We start from the raw sequence: 13,512 nt of genomic DNA, 5'->3' as shown, positions 1-13,512 counted from the left end.
ATGATGGGGTGGCGCAGGGCGGGGACGGCTCGGGCACGGGGTGGGGCGGCCGACGATGGTGGTGGCACGAGGCGGCGGCGGCTCGAGCACGGGGGCGGCGGCAGCTCGGGCACGGGGGCAGCACGGTGAGGTGAGGGGAGAGAGACAGGGGTGGGGCGCGGGTCTGAGGTGGCATATTGAAAATTTCTTTATCGTCTGCTAGCAGACGACAAAGAGCGTAGCTAGTAGGGTGGGGCCGGGTGAATGGCCATTAGGTTGGCCACTTTCTTTGTCGTCTGCTAGCTGACGGCAAAGAAGCTTTGCCGTCTGCTAGTAGATGGCAAAGGAAGTGGTCATTAGGTTGTTCTCGTTAGTGGGCCACCCTACCTCTTTGCCGTCTGCTAGCGGACGACAAAGAGCTAGCCGACGGCAAACATGATCTTTGCTGTCAGCTTTTTCTTTGCCGCCAGTTTTCTGTAAGCTGATGACAATGACCTTCTTTGCCATCAGTTAGCAGATGGCAACGAACTAGCTGACGACAAAGATCCTGATTCCAGTAGTGGGACCTCTATGGTGATAATTTCTCTCGCTAGACGCCATACTCTCCTAGGTTTTGAAACCAAGGCTATGATCGCCAAAGCTATGGAAATCAAGGCAAATGGAGACCAAAGCTCTGATACCACTTGTAGGATCGAAAGTAGGTCTAGTGGGGTTGATTAGACTGCTTGACCAAATAAAAATCTAGCATTTTCCCAATTTTAAGTCTTGGCAGATTTTAGCAAATTAGCACAAGTCAAGCAATCAACCTACACATGCAATTCTAAGAGTATAGCAGTGGAATGTAAAACATTGCATATGAAGGCAAATGGAGGGGTTTGGAAAGGCAAACACAATGTAGACACAAAGTTTTTTGGCGTGGTTCCAGTAGGTGGTGCTATTGTACATCCACATTGATGAAGACTTCAACCCATGAAGGGTAACGGTTGCGCGACTCCATGGAGGGCTCCACCCACGAAGGGTCCACGAAGAAGCAACCTTGTCTATCCCACCATGGCCATCGCCCATGAAGGACTTGCCTCACTTGGGTAGATATTCACGAAGTAGGTGATCTCCTTGCGCTTACAAACTCCTTGGTTCAACTCCACAATCTTGACGGAGACTCACAAGTGACACCTAACCAATCTAGGAGACACCACCCTCCAAAAGGTAATAGATGGTGTGTTGATGATGAACTCCTTGCTCTTGTGCTTCAAATGATAGTCTTCCCAACACTCAACTCTTTCTCACAGATTTGGTTATAGTGGAAAGATGATTTCAGTGGAAACAACTTGGGGAAGCCTAGAGATCAAGATTCTTGTGGTTGGATTGAAATGTCTTGGTCTCAACACATGAGTAGGTGGTTCTCTCTCAGAAAATGAGTAGTGGAAGTATAGGCACGTTCTGATAGCTCTCTATCAAATGGAGAGGAGGGAGGAAGGGTACATATACATCTTGCACACAAAATCTAACCCTTACACACATTTGAGCCAACCTGGTCAGACCGAATATATCAACTCGGTGAGACCGATTCAGTTCAAAATGTCAATGTTAGGCTTTTCGATGGGACCGACATGATCAACTCGGTGAGACCGGTGAGCTAGGGTTAGGGCAAACCTCGTCTCGATTTGACCGATTACATGAACTCGGTGAGACCGACTTCAGTAATAGGAAAATAGAGAGTTGGTCAGGCAAACTTGGTGGGACCGATCGCTCCTTTCGGTGATACCGAAACATTACGAAGGGAAAACAGAGAGTTTACACTGTGAACTCAGTGGGACTGATCACTCATTTTGTTGAGACTGAAACATTAAAAAAGGAAACAGAGATTTTGCAATCCCATCTCGGTGAGACCGAGATACCTATCGGTGAGACCGGACTGATTAGGGTTTCTGGCTATGGCTATGTCATGTGAAGTTGATGGCGGCGGATGGATCAAATCGATGGAGCCGAGTTTGGCTTTAGGTTTTGGACATATTTGGATTTGAGAAAGTGGCTGAGGGCTTTGGAGCATATCACTAAGCATTTTGAGCAAGTAGATCATTAAGCAACACCTCATCCCCTTTTAATAGTATTGCCTTCTCCTATGGACTCAATGTGATCTTGGATCACTAAAATAGAAATGAAGAGTCTTGAGTTTTGCCAATATTTGACCTTAGTATTTTGAGGGGTCCACATCTCTAGTCCATGCCATGCCAATCATTGAACTTTCTAAAATAATCAACTTGAGTGAATATTAGTTCAATGAGCTATATGTTGTTATGAATTACCAAAACCACCCAGGGATTAGTTGCACTTTGACATACCTATACTAAGCATATAGGATAACATGTAAGTATCAACAGTAGTAGCAAGGACAGGCTATGCAGCAGTATAGGATCAAATGATAAGGTAGTAATAGTACTCTAATGCAAGCAGTAGAGGGAACGAATAGGCGGTATCGGAATGATCAACGGGGTTTTGCTTGCCTGGAAGCTCTCCAGAGAAGGACGGGTCGTCGATGTCGTAGTCGTACTATGGGGTAGTGTCAGTCTCGGAGTCTACCGGAGAAGAAGAGGGGGGCAAATAGTAAATATAAAGCACACCAATGGAGCATGATGGATGACATGACAATGAGCTAAGCTAGGGGAGCCCTAAATGCAGTGCTAGGTATTTTAGACAGAGCGGGAAAATATCCGGGAAATATTTTCCCAGTTCTGGGCAATTTCTTCTGTATAGATCCGGAGGGGAAGGTTCCATGTTTCCTATGTTAGAGGCATGTGGAAGGTATGTGGAGGACATATTCGAATTCGTTATATTTTTCTAATCATTTTTCATATATAAATTATTTTATCCAAGTTACGGATTATTTTATATGATTTTTCAAAGTTTTAATCACTTTTTGGACTTAATATTATTATTTCGAATTTAAACAAAAAATACATTTTATACCCATAGTGGTTGATAGGTGGGCCCAGGTGAGGGAGTCCTGGATTAAGGGGTCCTCGGGCCGCCGACCCTTTACCTATGGGCCGAACTGATGGGCCATTATGAGATCAGGTTAGGAGTGCAGACCTGTAACCGAACAGGAGATCTTCGAAGTCGTGGTGTGCCTCCAAGTCAAGATTGGCATGATCTTTCCTTCATTGTAACCGATGGCTTGTAACCCTAACCCTACTGGTGTCTATATAAACCAGAGGGTTTAGGGGCCTTAGGTAGCAATACAAAAAAAATACACTTTCGTGATGATACGTGTTTGTCACATTAGGTCACGTATTCTGTCATACATGTACATCCATGACAATTTTATGACAGAATCAAGATAGTCATACCTGTGTTGTCGTAGAAGTGTTACATGACATTACCAAAATTATCATCATGGAAGTGTCCACTTCCAGGACAATATATCGCACGTTACAGAAGTGCTTTCGTCAAGGGTGACCGAAACGTGGCATCCACCATAATGGAACGCCGTTAAGTTATCGGGTCCGGTTTTGGATCCGATAACCCGTTAACAGCCCAGACCAATGGGGATTTTCCACGTGTAACATTCTGATTGGCTGACGGAAACACATGTCAGCTCCGCGTTGGCACAGGTGTCACTCATCCAATGGGCGAGATGCGCCTATGATATGTTGACACGTGGACCGACCCAAAAGTGGCCCATAAGGTTTAAATGGGCCGGCCCAACTAAAGGCCCGCAAGATTTTGTGGACCATAATGGATCGGCCCAGCTAAAGACCCATGAGATTTTGTGGACCATAATGGGCTGGCCCAGCTAAAGGCCCACAAGATTTTGCGGGCCATAATGGTTCAGCCTAGGTAAAGGCCCACAAGATTTTTACGGGCCATAATGGGCCGGCCCAGGTGAAGGCCCACAAGATTTTTGTGGACCATAATGGGTCGGCCTAGCTAAGGGCCCATGAGATTTTACCGACATTAATGGGCCGGCCCAGCTGTAGGCCCACAAGATTTTGAGGATCCTAGTAGGCCGACCCATTAACTGGCTGCCATGTTTTGAGCCAAATGTCGGCCCATATTTGATCCGGTACATTAATGGCCTGTCATGTTCCGGGCCTAAAAATGGCCCATATGAGATCCGGCCTGTTAAAATCCTACCACGTTCTGGGCCAAATTACGGCCCAGATCAGGTCCGGCCCTTTAAGAGGCTTTGGGCTAAATTCTGGCCCATATCAGATTCGGCATGTCAACTAGACGCTATGCTTTTGGGCCCACTTTCTAAAGGTTCATTTAGTAATTTGGCCTGATATTAGTTTCGGCATGTTAAGGGCATGTTTAACATTTCGGCCCTATATTAATTTCAGCATGTTAAAAGCTCGTCATATAGTTGGGCCTAACTACGGCCCGGTTTGCATCCGGCCTGCTCGCAGCTGATAATCTGATTGGGCCAAACAAGGACCGAGACAAATTTGGCATGTTAAAAGCCCGTGCTTTGATTGGAACAATCATGGATCGGGTCCATTTTGGGCTACTGCCGGCCCGTGAGCTGTTCGGCACGTTTCCGGCCTTCTAACAGACCAAGATGACGGGGCCCATGATGCAGACATACATCGTGATTGCATGATGACCCGATTATGTACCGTAATTTTATGGTTTGGCCGGTTTACTACGAAGACAACATATATATACAGTAAAATAACTGCGGCATCATGAATAAGAAAAAACCTAGACTATACAATAAAGAAATTACAACATATTTCATCCATCAAAGTTCGCCACTATGATAATAAAGCACAAGCAGACAACAGATTACATACACGGGGCATCTAAGATCGCCACCAGTGCAACTAAACACGCCAACAAAGTAATATACAAAACCGACAGCACTTCAATAGAGTTCAACAAAGATTAGCCCTGCTGGGGAGCTGCAGCACAAGCAGCTGAGCAAGCTGATGAGACTGCGCTTGTTTAACACTTATATCCTCCTCACTCTGGAAGATAAACAAGCAGACATATGACATGTTTTGCACATAAAAGTATCAGTGCTGACAATTCATCACATTTCTTACTGACCAATAAAGTGACATAGTTTAAAATTGCATTAACACAATATGGTATTGTTCAGGTCAAGACATGGAATGAAATGACATTGTGAAGGAGTTGGCAGCTTCACGACACCATTCGATTATAGATCAAGAACTCTTAAGTATCAATGGTTAGTGCGCTGTCAATTTATCCCATTTCAGATTGGCAAATAAAGAGACAATTTAAATAATAGTAGAATGATATGACATTGTTCATAGTTAAGACATTGCAGAATATGACATTGTGCTGTACTGGGTAGGTTCACCACACCACTGGATTACGGATCAAGAACAGAAGCATACATGCAGTGCAAAAGAAGATCACTTGCTCTGTATAGTTTAATTTACATGGTATGAAGAAGGAACTTGGTTGTACAACTGAAAACTTAAATTGAGAACGACAAACTTTTGTTTATGAACTACATAATAAACTTTAAACATCCAATTTAATGCAAACACAAAAAATAAACAGTTGTTGTAGTCATGCCTAACCAAATATATACAACAAAGTTTGAAGGCTTGAGAAGGACAAACTTACATTATTGGTGAAGGCGGGCTCTATAAAGCCCTTGTCCATGCTGATGGGGGAGCAATTCAAGAAGTTTACCGCAGAATCTTCTTCATAAGCATTGCCTTTATTGTACATTTTGTTAAGAGTAAATATAGATGTGACAATATAAGAAAAAATGGAGAATATTTAAGATAAGATGAAGAGTGATGCTACATAACCAAGTAGCTATAAATGTAAGTACAACAATACATGCAAAAGGTACAGCCAAGAGCAATGCAGAGCTAAACTTCTTTAGTACCATCGGTGTTATCCAACCTTATGGTAAGAGTAAATATAGATCTTATGTGTAGAAAATGGAGGGCAAAGGAAAATAAGCTGCAGAGTGATGGTACATGAACAACTACCTATCAATATAAGTACACTGATAAAGGACAGCAGGTACTTACAAGATCAATGCAGAGCTAAAAAAATTCATTGGCATTGGATATATACTACACTAATGTAACCATTCATACAGATCAGATAATTTGGAGCGAACGATTGATAAGCAGGCTATCATGCATACTATTGTCACATAATGAACCAGGTATGTATGCAAGTACAGTGATACAGGACAACAGGTACTAACAAGAGCAAAGCAGCGGCAGCATATTTGCGATATCCTGTCGTTCTTTTCAAACTGGAATTCTTTTTCGAGCAGATTTCCTGCAAAAAAGATCCGTAAGGCACATGCGGAAAAGTAGAAGTTCAAATTGTCATGCGATGTCATAGGCAATACGTCATCCTCGGAACGAGACCAGTGCATAACAAGGTTTTTTCCATTCAATGTCTTCTAAATTTAGCACAGGAGACTTCACCAGAAATTCGTTTATAGACTTGCCATCAAAGTGTGATTTCCTCAGGTAACACCAATACTGCTGCAATTCTTCCTTGAAAAGCGCAAGCAAGCTTTGCTCTTCATGACTATCCAGATTGACCCTCGCCTACTTACAACAATGTTATGTAAATCATTGATGTGTTCAATCAGCAGAAAACACAAAAATAATCACCATGAATAATAGCACTTACACGTAAGTGGGATAGGAAGATGTGAAAATGGTGTTTGTCTTCACTATAATTTTCCCATGATGGGAATATATGCACGTAGTCCCTAACAACATTGAAAGCATTGTCTTTTAAACTGGGAATAACTGGAATGGGGTTCCAATCTACAGGAATTGGTCGTCTCTACAACTGGGATAGGTCTTCGGCCGGTGTACTTGTTGTACTATTTGCTGGAGTGGGATTTTTCTGTGGTACGGCAGGTGCTATGGCAACTGAAATCGGCATACCTTTTGCTGGAGTGCAGGTCCTGTGTGGTGCGGATAGTAGTGTGGCCAGTGAAGTATGGGTACGGTCTGCTGGAGTCGGTCCTACGTTTTGTGTCAGTGGTTGTACGACCAATATAAGTGGGGTGCTGTCTGATTTCTTCGGCACAACCACGTTTTTCAAGGACTTTGCTGGCGCTCCTTTAGGTTCGGCAATCACCCTCTTCCTTTTTGATGTCTAATGCACAAGAACCGCATTTGAGTGGAAAAACATGGTATGATAATAGATGATAACTGTATTGATAATGGATGGGCATGGCATCTCGACATATATGATGAGTAAACTAAGCAGATGGCGGTGCAACAAAGTAGAAGAAATGCAAGAAAACATATGCAAGATACGCGAAATCAATAAAACCTTGCCAAATTAGAATAGGCACCTTGATGGGTGAACAGGACAGGCCATCTGCCTTTGACTCCTCGAGGTTAGAATAGTCATTAGGATCATATTCTGAACAAGAATCAACAGGTGGGGAGCGTATGAGTTTCATTGCATCCAGAATGGCACTCAATGCCTTGGTGCCAATTTTGTAAGTCATTGCGGTCTTTAGCTTCAAGAGTGGACTGCTGCTAGTGCGACACAAAGCAGCTACACAGATCATAGTGTAGATATAACAGGAAAACCGTAAGCATCAGAGTAAAATCAACAAAGTGGAACTTGCTGGAATATATGTGCTAGTGTTGCCGGTACAGCTAGAAAGGCTTCGGATACCATCTCTCTTCAACTGAAGGTGCGGTACTGTTAATATCAGTTTAACTCTCAAAGGCGACACAGCTCCCCTCATTTCCTTGCTATTCTTATAGGATTCAAGTGGGCAGGCCACAACAAATCCCATTCCCATGTTTACAAAATCATACGAATCAAAGAGGCCCAAAGAGTTGAAAGTGGCCATACCGACCGACCATATAGACTTCTACACTGCAAATGTCTCTGCTCATCTTCACTACAAGGAACATATTGTACTACTATCATACTCCATCCATTCCAAAATATAAGTCTTGGTAGAGATTTCCACTATGGATCACATATAGATGTATCCGGATACATTTTAGAGTGTAGATTCACTCATTTTGCTCCATATGTAGTCCACGGTGGAATCTATACAAAGACTTGTATTTAGGAACGGAGCGAGTACTTATTAAAGAAGAACGGAAGAGGAACATGCTAAAGAAGAGAAAGAAGATTTTGGATAATAAAATGTTCGTTGTGCAGTGCCCACACATGATGAACCAGAGCGCATTAAGAAAGCAACTCCCTGTTGTCTCTCTATATGTGGTGCACGTGCTTTTTCGAAAGTAAAGTAGGAACATTAGCTGACCAATTAAATGTTATCTGTTTTAGTAATATCAGCATCATATCAGATTCACACTTGAGCAACAAGTCTAGAATTATGAGTGGCACGTTGTTTAGCTTGATGGATTCAGGAGCAGTGCCAAGCATGTACGATGATGGTACTGAATATAAAGGCATGTCTGCATGCAAGTCGCGTGACTTTGGTCATTTGGGTCAGTTTACCATTTCAGGCGGTTGGATGAAGATCCTACGTCTCCTAACCCTTCTTCCTCATCTCTGATTCTTCCCATACAGAACACCGCACGGGCCGCCGGCCCCCACCGCCTGTGTTCCTCCGCCACCCCCACCACCCACCCCGCCCCCACCTGCATCGATTTTTCTTTGTTCGGTGAGGCCCCACCACCGCCCCCCCACACACACAACCAAAGTCCCCACTCGAGCCCCTTCGTTCGCACCGGTGAACTCCGGCGAGCTCTGAAAATCGACTGACCCAATTTTGAAATTTAGTCTACTGTGATTTAACTAGTGTGGAATATAAAAGGGGAAAACCATAAGCATTGGGAGTATAGTGTTGAGCGTGCCATGGCGGATCTGAAGGTGCAAACCGGACAAAGGCAACTTTGCAACCAATGTTTGCTTTCAACTAGCAAGTAAGTGATGGACAAGAAATCAGAGTAAAGAAGTGGCGATCTATTTTCTTGCTGTGATAAATAAGTTGAGCAGATACGAAAGAGTATCGCCTCTGGTGCGGCGCCGTGTATGCATCTGCTGAGAATTTGACAGTGCTGCGGTAGCGATGGCTGTCGGCGGCGTGGAAGTAGATCTAGGAGGGTAGACGGTGGCGGCGGGGCACGGTGGACGAGACAGTCGTAGGAGCGGCGCCGGCAAGGTGGACGACGGCGGGGATGAAGCGAGAGGACGGGATGCAAGGATACCGGTCCGAAGCCGTGGATGAGAGAGGTCGATCTCTTGTAATGGACGGTGGCGTAGGGGTATCATCTCCGGCATGGTGGAGGAGGACGGCGGTGGATGGGGTGGCGGACGGAGGAGGCTGGGTTGGAGAGGGTGTTTTGGCGCCCATGGAGTACGAACGGGGAAATGAAGGTGGATAGGAAGGGGGGAACCATTTCTTCAGGGCGCGCTTGTCTCAAATGCAAGGAAATTTACAAACTTAGCCCCCATTTCAAATTTGCTACATCACAGCAATATTAGTTGGTTGGGGATAGGAAATCTCGAATGCACCAAATATTTACCGACGAGAGTTTATTTTTGGCGCCCACTGTGTATGAATCGGGGAGGGAGTTGATTTCGGCCGAGGACACACTGTGTTTTGGTGCCCACCGTGTATGAATCTGGGTGAGAGGTGGTTATGTCACATTTGAGTGAAATTACAAACCTACCCCTATCGAAACCTATAGAAATCGTGCAGATAGGCTTTGCGTGGTAGGGATAGGCAGTAGTAATTTCCATCTCGCAGATTTTGGTTTCGGGTGGTTACTGCGACGTTCCCCGCTTCGTTCAAATTTTGCAGAGTGCATGTTTACTGTGCCAACTCAATTCGAATCCCGTTTGTATTCTATTTTTTGGGGGAGGGATCCATTTTCGACTGGAATAAAATTCTATATACATCATTTTTTATGTATACTTTCAAAAGCACAACAAAGAATTCTGCTCCTTTATATGTATAATATGATTTACATATACAATGATCTCAAAATCATAAGGTTGAATTCAAAAAATTAAGCCAAATTATGTTCTACTAAAATATATGGATCAGTAATATCTACATATTAAATAACATAGATGCGCGTGAATTGATATGAGTATGCATGTTTGATAGATCAATTTTGGTTCGAGTATGGATTACATGTATCATCATCTCAAATTGAAATATTTGAATCCCTTTTATGTTCACTCCTTTCACACCCATCTCTCTCGCATGCATGCTCCTTCATGTAGCTATCACTCTCTTTTCTCCAGCTCACCCGCACGCTCACTTCATGTTTCTCCTATCCTCGCAAACATGGTCTCTCGACGTCTCCCTTGAGAAGTGTCACACTCTCCCTATCATTATACATTACACGGTTTTCATTATCTCTCACGTCTCTACCGTTCTCTCGTATCACTAGGTACCTAAGCTTTCTTTTTCACCGCCACACACACAGTCTTCACTCGTCTTTCACTTTGTCTTCCTCTCTATGGGATTCGCTCACACACCCTATATGTCTCTAGATATGAATCATACCACTAAAATTACTATCTCTCTCTCTCTCTCCTGTAGACACAACATTTGTTGCGGTCTTCTTTTCGTCTCCATCGCAGACTGACATTATTCATTTGTTTACTTATCAGACAAACTCTCCCCCCCTCTCTCTCACACACACACAACTCCTGCTTCCACTCCCCTTCCCGACTACCGTCTCTCTCTCACACACACAAAACTCTCGCTTTCACACCCCAACTCATATTTCTCTCACAAACATTTATCGATTAGCCTCTAGATAGGTTTATACACCCGCACACTTGTGCTACCACTATTGCATACATGTCTCTCTCCCGCTCCTTGTATCTATGTAGATTTTTCTTCCCTTCTTGGGACACGCCGTCTCGTGCACACACACACACACTATCGCCTCATTTTAAGCTGATACCTCTGGCACAAACACTCTTTGAGTCTTTGTCACACATGTACTCCGTCCTCCTCCTCTCTCCCTTTCTCTCTCTCACACATGGGCTTTTTGCAACAACTAGCAAGATGCCCATGTGTTGCATGGAACATGAAGATGCATTTGTATGAGTAGTTTATCTTGTGGGAGAAAAGGATGAACAAGGGAAGGCCTTATTTGCAAGTGTGGAGAGGGGTGTGGGTATCTTTTTGCAAAATTGCTATAGTTTCCTTCCTATCCGTCAGATATATATCGGACGGCCTATATTGCAGGATGGTAGGCACACGGTCATCACCGACTATCCTTTTTATAAGAGTAGGGATAAAAATAGAGTTGCTGATGATGGTGGGCCTACCATCCTGCAATATAGGCCGTCCGATTTATATTTGACGGATAGGAGCGAAACTATGGCAATTTACCCGCACTCCTCTCCACATTTGCAGAAAAGGCCTTCCCTCGTTCATCCTTTTCTCCCACAAGATCTTGATGCTCCATGCAATGCATGGGCATCTTGCTAGTAAGAGTAGAAATTAGACATATACCACTTCTCGAATCTTGAAACCAACAACATTCCTCCCTTATCTCATCAAAACCGCCAAAGGAATATATTTTGATTGAAACATAACATTTTTTTAGTAATAGACGTATTTCAAAACTAGACTTTTTTCTATCAAATCGGTGAATATGTATTAATCTACTCTGATCGTGTGGCAACGCATTGGCACATTGCTAGTAGTTATTATATTTTCTTAGACACCAGACAAATGGTGGAGTACATATACGAAGAGAAGAGGCGCACGCACGCAGTCGGTCTCTTGTTGTCTCGCACACATGAGTGTTACATAAAGGAAATGTTAACAAATAAACCCTAAAACCCTGGGTGCACGATTGCTGCATTCGCGGGTACCGGGTATGTGGTGGAGCGCACCTTTGTAGGAATAGTCAGCTCGCGTGATAATTTGATCAGTAGGAGTTGATGGTCGGGACCACTGGTGAACAACTTGGAGGCGGTGGCTCGCCAGTTGCCATAGAACGAGTAGCCATGTTTAAAATATCATTTTTTAGCAGGGTTAAGAGTTCTGATTTTCAATGGCGCGTTATAAGTACTAAGTAGTTTTTAGAACGATTGGTATGGAGCAATGATACGTCTCCAACGTATCTATAATTTTTGATTGCTCCATGCTATATTATCTACTGTTTTGGACTATATTGGGCATTATTTTCCACTTTTATATTATTTTAGGGACTAACCTATTAACCGGAGGCCCGGCCCAGAATTGTTGTTTTTTGCCTATTTTAGTGTTTCGAAGAAACGGAATATCAAACGGAGTCCAAACGGAATAAAATCTTCGGGAACGTGATTTTCTCACCGAACGTGATCCAAGAGACTTGGACCCTACTCCAAGGAGTCAAAGAGGAGGTCACGAGGGTGGGGGCGCCCCAACCCCCCTAGGGCGCGCCCCCTGCCTCGTGGGCCCCTCGGTGCTCCACCGAAGTACTCCTTCCTCCTACATATACATACGTACCCCCAAATGATCAGAATAGGAGCCAGAAACCTAATTCCACCGCCTCAACTTTCTGTATCCACGAGATCCCATCTTGGGGCCTGTTCCGGAGCTCCACTGGAAGAGGGTCATCATCACGGAGGGCTTCTACATCATCCTAGCCCTCCGATGAAGTGTGATTAGTTTACCTCATACCTTCGGGTCCATAGTTAGTAGCTAGATGGCTTCTTCTCTCTCTTTGAATCTCAATACAAAGTTCTCCCCCTCTCTTGTGGAGATCTATTCGATGTAATCTTATTTTTGCGGTGTGTTTGTTGAGATCGATGAATTGTGGGTTTATGATCAAGTCTATCTATGAATAATATTTGAATCTTCTCTGAATTCTTTTATGTATGATTGGTTATCTCTGCAAGTCTCTTCGAATTATCTGTTTGGTTTGGCCAACTAGATTGGTAGTTCTTGCCATGGGAGAAGTGCTTAGCTTTGGGTTTGATCTTGTGGTGTCCTTTCCCAGTGACAGAAGGGGCAGCAAGGCACGTATTGCATCATTGCCATCGTGGATAACAAGATGGGGTTTATTTCATATTGCATGAATTTATCTCTCTACATCATGTCATCTTGCTTAAGGCGTTACTCTGTTTTTAACTTAATACTCTAGATGCATGCTGGATAGCGGTCGATGAGTGGAGTAATAGTAGTAGACGCAGAATCGTTTCGATCTACTTGTCACAGACGTGATGCCTATATACATGATCATGCCTAGATATTCTCATAACTATGCTCAATTCTGTCAATTGCTTAACAGTAATTTGTTCACCCACCGTAGAATACTTATGCTCTTGAGAGAAGCCACTAGTGAAACCTATGGCCCACGGGTCTATTCTCATCATATCAATCTCCATCACTTTAATCTTGCTTTGCTTTTACTTTTTACTTTGCATCTTTATACCAAAAATACCAAAAATATTATGTCTATCAGATCTCACTCTCGTAAGTGACCGTGAAGGGATTGACAACCCCTAATCGCGTTGGTTGCGAGTAACTATCGTTTTGTGCAGGTACGAGGGCCTTGAGCATGGCCTCCTACTGGATTGATACATTGGTTCTCAAAAACTGAGGGAAATACTTAC

The sequence above is a fragment of the Triticum dicoccoides genome, chromosome 6A, assembly GCF_002162155.2.
Source record: "Triticum dicoccoides isolate Atlit2015 ecotype Zavitan chromosome 6A, WEW_v2.0, whole genome shotgun sequence".
NCBI lineage: Eukaryota > Viridiplantae > Streptophyta > Magnoliopsida > Poales > Poaceae > Triticum > Triticum dicoccoides.
The sequence above is the reverse complement of the archived record's forward strand: the minus strand, read 5'-3'. Positions refer to the sequence as shown.